The sequence below is a fragment of the Lepisosteus oculatus genome, chromosome 5 (assembly GCF_040954835.1).
Source record: "Lepisosteus oculatus isolate fLepOcu1 chromosome 5, fLepOcu1.hap2, whole genome shotgun sequence".
Classification (NCBI taxonomy): domain Eukaryota; kingdom Metazoa; phylum Chordata; class Actinopteri; order Semionotiformes; family Lepisosteidae; genus Lepisosteus; species Lepisosteus oculatus.
In genome coordinates, this window is record NC_090700.1 from 45,109,396 (window position 1) to 45,125,416 (window position 16,021).

General features: G+C 36.2%; 1 protein-coding gene across 2 annotated transcripts in view; it reads right to left on the minus strand.

The window, feature by feature from the left end:
• LOC102687007 (WD repeat-containing protein 72) overlaps positions 1 to 1,582 on the minus strand; it is a 78,119-nt gene extending 76,537 nt beyond the window's left edge. For both annotated transcript variants that reach the window (XM_015342887.2, XM_069189768.1), the window contains exon 1: positions 1,496 to 1,582. The gene's annotated coding sequence lies outside the window, so the exon portion shown is untranslated. The remainder of the gene's footprint in view (positions 1 to 1,495) is intronic.
• Positions 1,583 to 16,021: the final 14,439 nt, after the last annotated feature.

A 16,021-nucleotide genomic window follows, 5' to 3' on the forward strand; every position in this document is an offset into this window, starting at 1 on the left:
GCTAGAGCCATTCAGAAAGCAATAACTGGTGAACAAACTTTCTAGCATTCTTTTTGTTTGAATGAGGCAAATGGCACAGCAAAATGAAGGTTAATTCTGTTAGGGTACAATTGCTCAAACCAGATTATTTAGTCTGATAGGTAGGAATATGATTACAAATAGCTCATTTCAGAGGGCTCTAAAGATGTTTTGTCACCAAAGGCTAGCTTTCTTAACACGAAACAATGTGGAATCAAAGAGAAAAGCAAACATTAATAATAATGATTTGTTTTATCAAAGATACTTGAACCATCTTGGACAGCCATACAATTTACCCAGACCTAAGATCGTAGCAGCCTGCAAATCCTGGCCTTGTGGATAGTGGTCTCTACACTATGAATGTTAAAAAAAGGTGCAACACTTTTAAAACAAACTTTTTAGTTTGTGAAACCAAACAACAATAGTGCTGTTTTTTGTCATTTAGCTGTGTTATACGGTACACAGTGTGTACAGCCTTGTACTAATCTGCTTAACAATGACAATCATTTTGGAAAACAATTACTCTGATCCTCAAATGACAATCCTAAGATAAAACAGTGATGAAATCAGTCAGCAATAAATAAAGTCAGCAGTGTCTCTTTGGTTGGTCATGGAGAAATTACTGTTTTTACCCAGATTAATGATGATGGTGACTGAATTGTGAAGTAGAGTAAAATGAACATCAATTTCCTGGTGAGTCCTGTGAATAACGTTTTGACACACAGAAAGCATGCTTAATCTTTAAATCTTTTGAACCGGTAAATACAATTGCAGATTTGGAACTTGCATTAATTTTCGCAGTTGTGTTGGTTTTCACAAAAAGATCAACCGAAAAAAACCCCAGTAAAAATAACAGTGTAAAAAACTTAGATTAACCTGCTAGATGACTTTGCGAATATCAAAGTCTCAAAGACTGACAGGGAAAGCGTGCAGTTATTTAGACTCACCGGAGTGTGGCAGTAATTCGCCTCAGTTCACTTTCTGTCAACAAAGAGCTTTCCTACAGTAAGTGCGAATTGCGGCTATACTTTATTTAAAATGTATTTCAAAGAAAGCAAAGAATACGTTTATGTAACTGCACCCGGTCCCACGATGCGTATGCCGTAAATAGCTTTTGCGATTATATATTTTTTTTTTATTTTGTGAGAATTAAATAATAGAAAATAGTTAAAAACTAGAAAATAGAAAAACAATACTACTGTATTTCTTGACATAGCGAAATCCTCTCCCCTATTATATAGAATATTTTATGATGATTATTATACTTTCCAAATCACTTAAATACGGAATAACAAAAAGATTAAAAATTGTACACAGCTTCTACTTGCATTAAAATGATGGTACTTTTTTAAAGCATTCCTCGCAAACGTTTTGATAGCATTTCTGTCTCAGTCCACCATTTGTCTTATGGATATTTTTTCAATACATGTTATAGTTTGAAAGACGACAAAAAAAATTAAGAAAATACGTTCAGTACCTACAATACTTCTGAAATCGCAACACCAACGGATCACGATATCCCGATATTTTGGCGATTTCACCACCTGTGAAACCAGTTCATGCAGCACAACAGACAACATGTTACTTTTTGTTAGTAGTAATAACAACGACCTTGTCAGATCCAGTCCAGTCCACAATCAGAACAGGTCACCCTGAAGTTAGAGGCACAAGCTGTGGAATTGCTCTTTTAACTTGCGGAAGCTCTGTTTTTTCTACCTTATTCTTTAGTTCGTATTTTATAACTTATAAAGCAAACACGCCATTTAAGATGCCAGACGAGTTTCCTACAGTATGTAATTGGGATAAGGGATACCTACTGTATCAATGTTGAATTACCTTCTCATGTATGAGACCGTACATTAGATTCCCCGTGGCAAATTAATATTTGATCGGTTACTTAATGTCACATATTGTACTGTACAGTATGTGTTCAGGAGTACTGATAATGATCGAACATGCAATTAGATTTAGCTGACACTCTATTCTAAAAATGACTAAAATGAAAGAAATTGTTCTAGAACAATACTAGAACTACAAAAAGTGCTTTTATTTTACCTGTAAAACACAACCTACTGAATAAAATGTGTCTATAAGCCATACTCGTTTATAGGGGGGGAATCAATGATTCAATTCCTAGTACTGACTAATACTGGAACGAATCCTTATGCGGTAAATTGTATCACAGTCTTGTGGCGATGTATAATTTTCAGTCTAATTGTCATTCAGGTATACCGAACCGATATCATGAAGTCAGAAGGGGATTTTCTCATCTAAGTGAGTTTCAGGTTTTGCCCAACAGAAAGCCTCACAACACTGGCCGAAATGCTTAGTAGAGCGAAGCAATGCGGTTGCGGATATTTTTAGCGTCGGTTTTGTGGAATGCGAAATATTCCTGAGGCTGTTGGAAAGCAATATGGATTAAATAATAAAGCTAACTCGTGAGTTGCTATGTCCCATATATGTCACGCCCTCTACAGCCAGAGGGCGCTCCTTCTCTGTCCTGTCCCTAGTTTCCAGTCTGCTGTCCTTCCTGTCCCTCTCTTTCCCTTGGGCTATATATTTCTGGGTTTTGCACTCTGTCCTCGCTCAGCATTGACGTTCGGATGTCCTGAGACCCGCCTAGCACCAGGGCGCCCCACGTCCGCTCCCTGAGGGCATAGGTTTCTATACGGCATTCCTGAACTCTTTGCACTATGAGCCCAGGCCTTTTTCCCGTCTCGCCGCTACGCATATGGGTCTTTTTCCGCTCTCCTGCTCCCCACGGTTAGTACCTTTGGAGGTCCGTGGCAATATATTCTTATAAGCATAGTGCCTTTTCTTTTTCCCCAGTGTAAATATACAGTAGGCATAATCAGATACCACGTTGTCATGTCATTATTTGCAGCAGAATTAGTTTTCTGAGATATGGTAGTCCGTTTCATTAGCTGCATCTCTTTGTAATCCTTCAATCACTTCAAGAAAAATACGGACAGTTTTGTCTCAATTCATATGTCACATACAATTGACAGAAAACACGTTATTTATAATATTTGTAGTAACTGATAATTAAAACTAATGAATTGATAATTGAGGGTCTACAGTGACACAAAGACTGCCACTTCTGCGGTTGGCCGCTAGAGCTGCAGTTCAGACTATGGGCAACAAATCGTTCACTGGTCTGCTAATTATTTAATTGTAGTGGTGACGCAATGGTTAGTACTGCTGCCTTGCAGCAATAGGGCCCCTGGTTCAGTTCCAGACATGTGATGCTATCTGAGTGCAGTTTGTGTGGGTTTTGTATACAGTAGGTGCTCTTGTTTCCTCCAACAGTCCAAAAACATAGTTTGAGGTTAGTTGGCCCTAGGTGTGAGTGTGTGCATGTCTGTTTGTCTGCCCCGTGATGCCTGTCACATTTGTTGTATCTAAGGGCTGTCTTTATCTTGCCACTTTGAAGTAAACCCATTTCTACAGAAGTCATTGTTATTATCACGCCCAGTACACCCAGAGAGCGCTCTACTTCTCTCCTGTTCCTAGTTCCCTGTGATTATTCATGTGTTTCTGGTGTGTCTTGTTGTGTAGCCTATTTACTTCCTGCTTCTGCTCTACTCCTCGCTCAGCATTGAGGTTTAGATGTCCTGAGACCTGCCTAGCACCAGGTCACTCCTGTCCTTGGCCTGAGGGCATAGGTTTCTATACGGCATTTCCTGAACAGCTGAGCCGGGCTAGCCCCCGTCTCGCCGCCACGCATAGGGTCTATTTTTCGCTATCCTGCCATTCCACGGTTCGTCCTTTCCGACACTCGTGACAGTTATGTGATTTCAGAATATTTTTTAAGCTCTTACAAATGCCAGGTACTGCTCCTAGACCTTTCAGTTCCATCAGTTTGTGAAGGAGTTCATGTGCCAAGGTCCCCTGGGTCACACTGCTGGAAGTGGTTATTCTGAATGTTAAAGGTGTGATCCTGTGTTCATCTGATTGCCAGGAGAAGATATCCACTGGAAAGCTGTGTTTTAAGGGATTTCTGAGCACCTGCCGTCTTATTACTGTGGGTTTCAGCATTGCTAAATCATAATGGAGGTGTGCACTGATATTTTAGTAACTCTAACATACAGACCTTTACACCTTGTAACTATATGCAGCTACTGTACATTGTTTTCTGCATTTTATGTGCTGTATATATTTTTCATGAAGCACTGGTCTTCCATCCAACCTTTATTTCTGGCAGAAGTTAATGGTTTCCAATAACAAGGGGTCCTATCCTGGAAACGTGGGTTTGGCATGACTACACCCTGGTCAGGATGCACTAGTCATAACACCTCAAAATCACATCTTCTGTGTCTCTTCCGATATACAAATAAACAATACTCATCTTTACAGATGCTTTTGGGTACAAAACGCATAAAAAATAGTGAGCAGAATGTTTCTTAATAGTCACTCTACATTATGCAACTTTTAAAAAAACCTCACATTTTATTTAAGAAAAGACACAAATGGCACTGCATCATTCACGTTGCTCATTTCCTGTTTTATGTAACTTGAGAATTTGTTTTGCTGTTTTGGGTTTATTTTGTGTCACACTGAAGCTGGTCTCTGGGCTACACCTAACCTCCTGTAGCTGGTGGAAGGCGTGACTGCAGTGCACCAGCTTTAATTTTCATAAGTGGATGAAAGGAAAAACATTAGGGAAGGAATTACTTAGCTGTGTCATTTGTTTTGTTTCCATTTAGTTATTTGTGTTTTGTGCAGACGTCTGTCTGATGCCACAAGTACTAAATCTCTCCATAGTGGTTACCTAGAAATGCATTGAGTCTTGAGCATTAAGCATGTATTTTATCTTTTTGCAGTATTTAAAAATAATCTTGCATTGTTTCTATCAAAGTTTGCTGACCAGGATTACGATATATTAAAAAATCTAAATCTTTCTGCGCTGTAGCTAAATCTTTCTTCAGTGCATTTCTATTATTTTGATCTTTCTTCCTTATTTATAGTCATGGTTTCATATTCACTTAATAAACACATGCATATTAAAAACCACTGATTTAAAAAAAAATATATCACCACTTCTAGCTTTCCTCCCAAACTAATCTCCCCTCTTTGGGAATTCCTGAAACCCACATCTATTATCTAATCCTAGAACACCTTACAACAAGGGGCTGGGCTTTAGCACCATTCATTCCAATAGACAAAGAACCAGTTTGTTCAATTTAACTGTTTGCAAAGCTGAATGATTGAAAAACCAAGGGAACTGGTTCCTTTCAAACCCAGAATCCAATGCACATTTTCAATACTCTCTTATAGCCTAAGAGCTAAAGTATGAGTATAAAAAAGCTTTTTCTGTAAATCTTGATTACAAGGTAGGATGAATCCTAAGAAGATCCTTAGAAGGAAGATCTCTGGGGCAGAAATACCTCTTTTTCAGTTTTGTAAGAAACTGGCCAATATTAACTTTGAGCTAAGGCACTTCAAAGATATTTTTATTTTACTTCAGAGTTGAACTATTTTGATTTTTTTTCTCAAGTTGTTGTCAGTTGCCACAGTGAACCACAAAAAAAACTGTCAGTGAGATTCTGAACAAGATCAAGGTTAAGTGGGTGTTACATTGAGAAGGGAAGAAGGGAAAGAGTTTATTTTGGTTTGAGTGAGTGACAGGGATAGTGACCACCTTAGTAAGTAGGTTGCCAGTAGCTACGGTATATCACCCTACAAATCACAACTCAGCAGGTGTGAGACTGGTCAGTATCTGGACAGGAGACCTCCGGGGAAAAACTAAGGTTGCTGGTGGAAGAGGTGTTAGTGGGGCCAGTAGTGAGCACTCACGCTGCGGTCTATGTGGGTCCTAATGCCCCAGTATAGTGACAGGGACAAGATACTGTAAAAAGATGCCATCCTTCAGATGAAATGTAAAACAAAGGTACTGACTCTGTGATCATGAAAAATCCCAGGGCGTTTCTCAAAAAGAGTGGGGGTGTAACCCTGGCGTCCTGGCCAAATTTCCCATTGGCCCTTACCAATCATGGCCTCCTAATAATCCCCCTCTATGAATTGGCTTCATCACTGTGATGTGTGGGGAGCATAGAAAATCCAAAAGGAAGTTGCATGGGGAACAAACACAAAGGGGTAACCAAAGGAAACTTGATTTGAAACTGTTCTTATGTCAGTAATGGATCAAAACATAACTTTTAAGTAATTTTATTATAGGTAAATACACAGTTAATTTTTAAAGCTGAAGTCAGATATGAAGGTGGAAACTACTATAATATTGACTCCCAATTCAGGTGTTTAAAATGTCTTTGGATCAGTACTGTTGATTTTTATAAATTGCTGCTTAACCCACTGTGAGCAAATGGTATGAGTCCAATTTTTATTCCTGAACAGTAACATGGTCCTGGAAACCAACTCCAGGTCCTGCAGAGCCACAGGTTGTTCTGGTTTTCACTCCCCTGAAAGCCAAATAACTTGAAGGAAATCATTAATTAAACTCAGCTGGGCAAAACTACGGCTGTTACCAAGCCTATGAGGTTCTTAAATTACAAAGAAAAATAGCCAAGCCATCAACCAAGAAGAAATTTTACTAATAATGTTCGTCAGTTATGTTTTGATCAGCTATTCTAGGAAAACAACTAAAACTAACTTCCCGGAAGTAAACTTAAAAAAACACAGCTTGGTGTGCCACAATCTCTTGGACACAGTTGTGAGCTTGTAGTTATTTTTGACCACAACTAATATTTCTTGACACAACTAATATTTCTTCACAATATTCACTTCTTTTCTGTTAAGTTCCTGTTTTAGTTTGCTATGTTTAAACACTGAGTCCTTCTTGAGCAGATTTTAGATACCAGTTTCTTAACCCAAAATCATTCTTTCACTTAGAGGAAATCTTTCCTTACTTGTAAGAGGCTATTTACTCAGCAACCGTGAAATGTTTGAACAAATAATAGTGTATCAGCATTAAAAATGTAAAAGCTCCCAGAGCTCTCTGTGGTATAGTGACAGGATTGATAACATGTTTTTATTTTATAGTCTTGCACTTGATTTGGCTGAAGCTTATGGTTATTGAAATCTTTCAAATGAATTTGACATGATTTTGTAGCTCCACAAAACAGGTTCATAAAAAAACAATATTCATTCAGTATGAAGAAATTCCGCAATCCCAAATATACTGCATTTCATGGTGATGTGGTTATTATTATTATTCTGATCATGCCAATTCTGAGATGATCTGTTGCATGCTGGAATCATAAATCACAATCATAAATACAACTAAATTAATTTGACATTCCAAGGCTGACAATAAAGTGGGAATTGCTGATAAGAATTCTCTATATATTGTATTGGGTTATGATTGAATGGCATTCTGTCAAGTGTATAACACCTCCAAGAGGCCCTGTGCTTCAATTATAGTCTCCCCAACTCCACAACCCTGTCCATGAATGAGCAGATTTCTGATAGATGGTTATGTTCATAGCCAGAGCATCTTAAAGGGATATTATTATTACTTTACCAATCTGGATGATATTCTGTACTACAGGTTTAAAACATTAAAGTACCTTTGCCCTTTAGTCTTGTAAACTATGTGCAAATACAACAGCCATGTATTGTTAGAGTCAATGCTGCAGTACAAACCTCTGCAATATTGCCACAGTCTCTCTGTGGCATTGTTGCATATAATAAAACTTGCTTTAACCAGACTTCTGTATTTCTTCACCTTGGTTTTGGGAATTTACAGTATGTACAGTACAATAAAGCACACTTGCTGTACATTTAGCTGGATAGAGACTGGAACCACTGACCCAGTGCATTTAAACTTTAACCATTAAACATGAAATGGTCTCTGTAATGTAATGTTCATATTGTAACGCTGACGGCCGATATTAACGGTTTACACACATTGATCTAATGGTAAATACTAATCTGGGACTTTGCGTTAAACAGAAAAGTCTTCACGATTGCTTGACATTATCAAAAATAATTCAAGTACAGTAGGTCGCTGCGTCAGCATGCGTAAACTGCAAAGTAAAGGTTTATTCCATGGTGAAAAGAGAAGAAAAGAAACAACGTTTTGGGTGTGGAGCGTTCTTCGGGTGTGAAATTATCAAAACTATTTACTGAATAGTTTGTTGAAACCGACATTCTTTCCCCATTAACTAAAAGTCAAGTAAGCACTAAGCTTATACTGTACACTGTCAGCAGTGGCTTTATTTATGTCTTTTACATTGGTCTGACATTTAAAGACCGTGTGTATTTTGAAGGAGGAGTTGATACACTATGTGACTTCTACAATACATACAGTAAGTGGAAAAAATGTTGCTGTATTGTTTTAAGGATATATCACGTTTGCGTATGACTACAGTATATGGTATTTTATCACTAAGATTTGAGGATAATTTTGACTCGCCAGAAGTCGTACATTATGCTTTGCAGAAGAAATATCCAAGGTAATCAATCTCCAGTCATAAAAAAATAATCTATAAAGTTTGCTTTGTGTACTCATCCGTGTGTATTTTCAAAAAAGGTCATGTCGGATACGCACACCAATAAAAATGGACTCTAAAGATTTCGCCGATCGGCGAATCACTGATAACGCATACAGCTGCGCCGGGTGGATTGATGAACTAAACTGTATTGTTTGCGTACAAGGGTTCTCCGCTTGCTGTTGGGATTAGTTGAAGATTATGTCACTTTGTTAAAGAGATTAAATTCATTGCTTCTTCCTTCCTTCTGTGCCATCGACTCCGGAGAACAGTTGGAAAGATAGAGAAACTGTTTTGTTAATTGGGCAATATAAAGTTTCCAGGAACCGGGGAAGCGCGTGGATTAGGTGAAGATGTCGCTGCTCTGCGTAAAAGGTAAAAACTCCCGAGTTCGCTCTGTCCGCTTGAAAAACGAATGACGTGGAATGCTAAGAATAAAAGGTTTTTGATTGACCTATTTTATAATCGTAAAACCAAACGTACTATAGCCAACACTAATATAACGACTGAGATACAGACAAAAAGGATTCCTTCAAAAGCCTTTAATTGTTAGTTTTCGAGGCGGTAACTTGCGGTATCCTGTTAAAGGAGATGACTATCAAACTCTATGAGCTATAAAATATGCAGCGTTTTTTTTTTCATTTGATTGGAAACAATGTACAGTATTTTAATAATTCGCACACAAAGTAGCTTTAATTTCTAAAGCTATTGACTTTAATATAACTTGTCTAATTAAGGTAAAGAATATCGAATTCGAGTTTCCTCAAGGTTGTTGGAGACAACTTTATAAAACTATGCTTTATTCATAACGTTTTTGACATTTAACAAAAATGCCAGATCGATATTCTGGAAAGCTTTTGAAGTTTGGGTTATCAGCATGTTTCATACACTTGCTCACTGAGTATATTCTCAACTCTAACATACAATCCTTTAATTATTCTCGGATTCTTGAGCATCACTGCATGTACAGTACTGTAATAATTGGGAAATATGGAAATATTTAGAAAATAATTTGTTTTCCCCTTCTCGCCTCCTAGACTAACCAGACACATTCAAAATAACCTTCAAACTCTAAGGGCTGTCTTCTGTTGCATATTTTTTTCCTTTCATTCTAGTGCCAAATCTAGATCCTGATTTCAGAGAAAATAAGAAAAGTGATTATCATTCTGCATGATTTTCATACAGCGGATGAAAGGTGTTTTGTCTATTATATGTTTTTTTTTGTTTCTTCAACAATCTTAAAAAATTATGTTTGAAGCATGTCTCAGCGAGGTGTAAGTTAAAGGGTTTCTTTTACTAGGTATACAATTGTTCTGTCCCTAAGTTTTTTAACTTTTATTTACTGGTAGCACACAGATGTTATTGTAAATCAGTGTTGTAGTGTTGAACTTTTGGATTTGTAATTCAAAGACTCCTCCTTCTTTTGTAGTGAAGAAAGGAAGACTGAATGGACCACCAGGTAGGTGTGATGCATTTTATTTCCATTTACTGTATATTATTAACTTTAAGGATTGTATAATTCGATTATAGTTAATTACTAAAATGCATATTGTCAGATTTTTCTGTAATTGGTGACTTAGTAACAAAAAGATAAGATCTACAGGAGGTATTATGATAAACAGAGGCCGTTTGAAGATTTTTACCAATAAATTCTAAAGGATCATCTTTAATATTGATGCCACGTTATAGAAAAGAAGGAAATCTAAAATCTTCATTAGATACTTCTTTAGTTTAGTTTAACTTCTAGATGTGTGCATACTGTACATTATCCTTATTATTTTATTTAAAAAATAACACTCTATTTTGGGTCTGTCATACTACAACACATGCAAAATAAATGATAGTGAGCTATATCAAAACTTCACAGAGTCAATATGCAAACACAATCTTATTTGAACAAGTGAAAGACTTTTAGATTTATATTACTTAGCCTGAGTAAGTATAAAATCAAGTAGATTAAAACCCTTTGTATTTACTGTTTGGTGATATGCCAGATGCAGCTGGTAGCTCAACACTATTCTAAATAAGTCTAATTACTTATGAAATATGCATCTGCGCCTCCTGGGACTGAGCAAGAAGAACCTGTGGCTTTTAATGGAGCCTGTCTAGGGCTCTAGTACCTTCTAAAGAAATTAGAAACTGTGATGAGCCAAAGTAAAATGTGTCACATTCGCTTTGGGATCAAAATATGAAATCAGCTTTGAGATTTATTTCAAATTGTTTACCAAAATAAATTCAATTTAATTAATGTTGAACATCAAAGAGCATTAACTAAAATGTGTACGGGACAAAGTGACCTAAAAGTCGGAGAGAAATGGCTGACTAGAAGAAGCAAGTATGTAAGTAATGATTGTGGTTTAATTCCTTGTGAGTTGTTTGGTTAGTGTTAAGAGACTAAGATGAAAGAAAAGCAGATCTTGAGTAATGCCTGCTAGGCATATAAAATTGTCAAGTCAAATACCATGTACTGTGATACACTGCTGTGCAGAAACCATAGATGCCCTGGAGACAATATACTGTACATGCAGTATGTTTTTGACATGAACACCAAATGTGTCCACTAGTATTTTTTACCATTATAGCAAAGTTGACTTATTAATACAGCTTGGTTTGGGTAAGAAGAAATTAAATGTATTAAATTAACAATAAAAATCTATAATTAAAGAAAATTTGAATTCAACTTGAACTGCCTCTTCAAAATGTTTGCTTCAACTCACGGTGAAATTTACATAACGGCCAAACAAAGTGTTGTAGAAGCTGATCCATCATACAGTATGTACAGTACCAATCAAATCAGATTGGCTCATTGTCAGTTGTACCTTGTCATCTGCCTCATCTACGCCTCTGTTCACATCCAGATCTGCCAGTGTACACTGATAAAGTAAAAGAAAAAATACTGGAGCGTAGATTCATTGAAGTGTTAAATGTACTGTTGGGTTCATTGCTGTGTTAAATGTATTGTGTAATGTGTTATGTCTTTTACCTGCCTGCAAAGCAAATTTCCCAACTGGGACACTAAAGTACTGTATGTAGATTTTAAGGAATTTTGTAGAAGATTGACACAGACACGTTTCTGCATAAAGAAGAAATAACTGAAAGAAAACAATAATTTAAAATATCTAATGCTTTTGCACACCATTGTATTTTCTTAAATAACTGGTGAAAACTGGAATATATAAAGAACAACAGATTTTAAAATGCTTTTGAAGGGAAAAAAGCCATTTGTTTCTATTTCTGCTGCTGATTAATGTTTTCTTAAAATCTACTTTTAGAATATTGATTACGGAAGGAAGAAATATTAAAGTGAATCAAAGTTTACTGAAATGTGTGATTAATATTTTATGTTTCTCACTTTGAGACCATAGCTACTTTATGGTTACTGTATGCTATTAATTACACAGCTGTGTGTTGATGGACAGAAAGATTTAACATCAAAGACATTTGGCTCTTGAATCTTTTCTACTGTGAGCAGAATCACTAAGCAGCTCGCTGAGAATGTGAAAAGGATTTCGGATAAATATTGTAGCCTTGTACTATTTTCTTTAATAATCTGTCCCTTATATACTGTAGAAGTTCTTTGACTACATTGCCGAGACGTAGGGGTGAAGTTAACTTTACAAGTGTGTAAGAAATTGTAGGACTTGAGTGAGTTGTTTAAAGCGGAAAGACCACTGGAGGGCAACAGTAAAACAAAATTGTCAAGTGTCAAGAGGGTAGACTAATTTGAAGAAGACTTGATCCTGAACCTTCAGCATTACTGAAAATGTAAGAAGCTTGAGGTTCTTCCGCGGTCTGTTAAACATTACAGTGATGAAGTACTCTTCAACAAAAATATATATTTTTCCACTTGGTAGAGTACTCTTCAAGAACTCATCTGCACCTGTAGTCTGTGATAGTGTTTATTCTGCTGGGTGGTTTTATATAAAACGTTTGTTTTTTTCTATGACACCTAGATAAATTCAATACCTATGTGATCTTAAAAGTTCAGAATTTAAAGAGTACAACCATAACAAGAAGAGGCAACCAACCATGCTGGGAACAAGACTACATGTTGTAAGTAAGCCTGCATTGCAGATCATCAGGTCCATTATATCAAATATTTTTCTCTGTCTCTTTTTATTCCACAACATCACAAAGCAGGACAGTGACATCCGCTGTTCCCAACCAAATCCGGAAGTTATTTGGCACAGACCTTTAAAAAATGTTAGCATTCCAGACAGTGATAAGGAATACCTGGACTATTCTGTTTTATTAGTTACACCTGAGGTCAGATGTATTGTTGTATGATTCATTATTGCTGGGGAAACAGCAATTATAAGTAATAATCCCATACTGTAGGTACAAGACACAGGCCAGTGGTTTGTTCCATCATTTTCAATAGTAAGTTAAATAATTCAGGTAACAATTCACCTGAGCAATGAGGTGAGGTGCTGATGTGTGTTCCTTCCACCCTAAATGGCCTAAAAGCCTAGTCTTAACCTCAGCTTTACAGGGAAACATAACATACTACAGAATAAATATTTATTTGAGTTGACCTCGATATTTCAAGTGAAAATAGAAAACTAACATAAAGAAAGTGAAAATGTAGTGTTTAATTTGAAATTGTACTGTACGTGATCAAATGTGTTAGTGGTCGTGTCCTGTTCTTCCAGTGAAATTAATGACATGCAGAGGGGTCTGATAGTAGAGGTCTGGGATAAACGATTACTATGGGACTCACTTCTGGGCTCTGTGTGGATCCCTTTGACAAGTGTTGGGCCTGCAGCACAGGTAAATTGCATGTGCTTTAAACAGTATGACAATTGCAGTTCATTTAAAAAAACAGTGATGATTTAAAAAAACAGCTTCAGGAATATTCTGGATGCTGTCAATTTGTTTGTAAAGTGTTGCATACAGTATATATATATAAAAAAACAGTTTCTTGTTGTCTGTTGCTCTGTTCCTTTTTTGCAAATTTGATTAGGAAGGCCCTGGAGAGTGGTGGCCATTAAACACTGATGTCCTTATGGAAGGAAGTGAAATCTGTGGTGTTGAAAACCCAACTCTTCATGAGATCTTGTTAGATGTCTACTATGAATTACCTGCAGGTGGGCTCTGTATTCAACATACACCGTTTATGGGTTATTTCTACCACGACGTGTAATTGTAGTTTCCTTGAAAAAGTTTAATCTTCTGGTTACAAACGGTTAATTGTGTTTTGTCAACACTAGAAATTATTAATTTCTGTGTGCTTAATCACTTTGACATCTTCTTGTTAAGTATGGTGTACATGATTTGTGGCCTTTGTGTGGGAAATGAAATAATCCGAAGGGTAATGGAAAAGCCTGTAAAAATAATTCATTATTGCATAATGGAATACAAAGTCAGAGACTGTTCTGTAGGAAATTAAATGTGTCTTTTAATGCTGTTAATGGAATCATACAAAAAACCCTCTTATTTTCAGCACATATACATTCACACTAATCCTTCATAAGGGAAAACTGTGTTTCAGGATAGAAGCCTTTAAAAAATCACTAGATTAAATTATCTTAATCTTGGTATTACAATTACTTGGATTGAATACACATTATTGCTGCCAAAATTGTGCTGTTCTTCAATCTCGTTCCAGCCAGGAGCTGCGATGGTATCGAGATGCCAATGCATACAGTACTGTACATCAGAGCTAAAACAGATAATAATGGTGACAGTTGCTTTCATTCCTTAATTGAGACAGCTTACAGCTAAACAGCGACAAAGCATTAAAGAAATTCTCCTTTTTGGTGAAAACATGCACTTCCATTGTTCAGACGCTGTACCCTTGTTACTGAGTAATGTACAAGAAAACAAAAAATGGGCTAATTAAAAGGGACAGCAAAAATAAACCTGTTCCAAAAACGTAGAAGTGGTAACATGTACAGTAGGCTGTGTCATTTTGGAACAACAGTACTCATTCTGCAAGCTGTGGCAATTAAAGAAAGATATTGGTACCACTCATTTCTTACTGATTGAGCAGCAACTTCAAACACGAGGTGCACTACATTCTGGAGCTGCTCTCATAGTTCAGCAGGAATAACACCTAGAGTAAACTGTTAACGTGGCAACAAAATTTGCAAAAAGGAGTCATTAAAATGATGAAATCTGAAGATTAATCCGCAGCTACTGTAATCTTAGTTTTGACATTATTGTGATGTTTTTTTAAATCAAGAACTTCAGGAGATATTTTTCTGAAATGGATTCTGAAAAAAGCCTGACTTTTGATTAGGCAGCGTCTTTACACCAATAGTTGTCTATACAAATAATACATGTCAATGCCTTAGAAAATTATTTTATTGCACTGCAAATAGAACAAAGTTGGCTGCAGATTTTATCCATGACTAATACTAGATACTGATTGCCTGATGCTTTTATTCAAGCAGCAAACATTTCTGCCGATTTACTGTATATAAATGTTAGTGTTTCAAAGTACACAGCAGCTGAAGTACCTTTCTCAAAGATAGAGCAATAGTTTTCCACCTGGATTGGAACCAGTCACCACTAACGTTATGAGTGCAGAACCCTAACTGCTGCTTCCCAGTGCCATCTCATGTTTCGTAGTAGTGTGCTCAAAAGAATCAATCTCTTTTGAGCTTGAATCTAAACATGAAGGGCAAAAATGTGCCCTTCAGTAATTGTTTGTGGTCACGCAATTTTAAAAACTCTGATGCTGTAGAGAAGGATCAATCCTAAAAAAGTGCTAAAACATACACTGGTCTGATATTGTTGAAGCAATTCACATTGATTTAAGAAAGATATATATAGTGTAATATAATAATATAAGACAGTTAGCACTGTTGGTAATGGTGAATTCATTAGTTTAATTACAGCATTTGGTATATTTTGTCCTTCAGTTTGTTATAATAATTCAAATTACTTTAAATACTTATGTCTATACAGTAATATGTCTTCTAATCTTTTTGCAATGTCTTTGATAAAAATTTGAAATGCATTGTTTTGGATTTCTAATTCATACCTTTCAGAAATCCCTGAAGATGAAGCTCATTTTCTAGTACAAAGACTAAAAACATTTGGCACAGATGAAGATACACATTGGGTATGTTAGTGTTTGAAGTGTGAAATATGGTACTGGTAAACATGTTTTACTTGTGGTTTGCTAATGTGGTCTTCTGTTTTGCATTAATTCTTTTCAAAGGCACAAACTATTTACTCCTTTGTGGACCACAACATTGTTTTTGATACCTGTTTGCTTGTTCAGAGGTTTCTAATTTAGTAGTAGGCCATGATTTTCTATAGTATCTTGTGTTCAAAACAATTCTTAAGAAACAGGATAGAGAATTAGAGACTGATAAATAATTGTGTGTGACGAAGTTGATTTTCATAAAATACGTTCTTTTTTCTGTAGCATTTATAGATTACAGCAATTGTTGAGATGAAATGGGTGTTCTTTGGATTAAGATTTTTCAAAAATGTTTGTTTTAGAGTATCATTATTGTTATAACATCATTGCATATGTCAGGATGAGGACCATTCTCGGTTTACACTTGTAGATTTAAGAAATCAGTGTTGAACTTACTGGA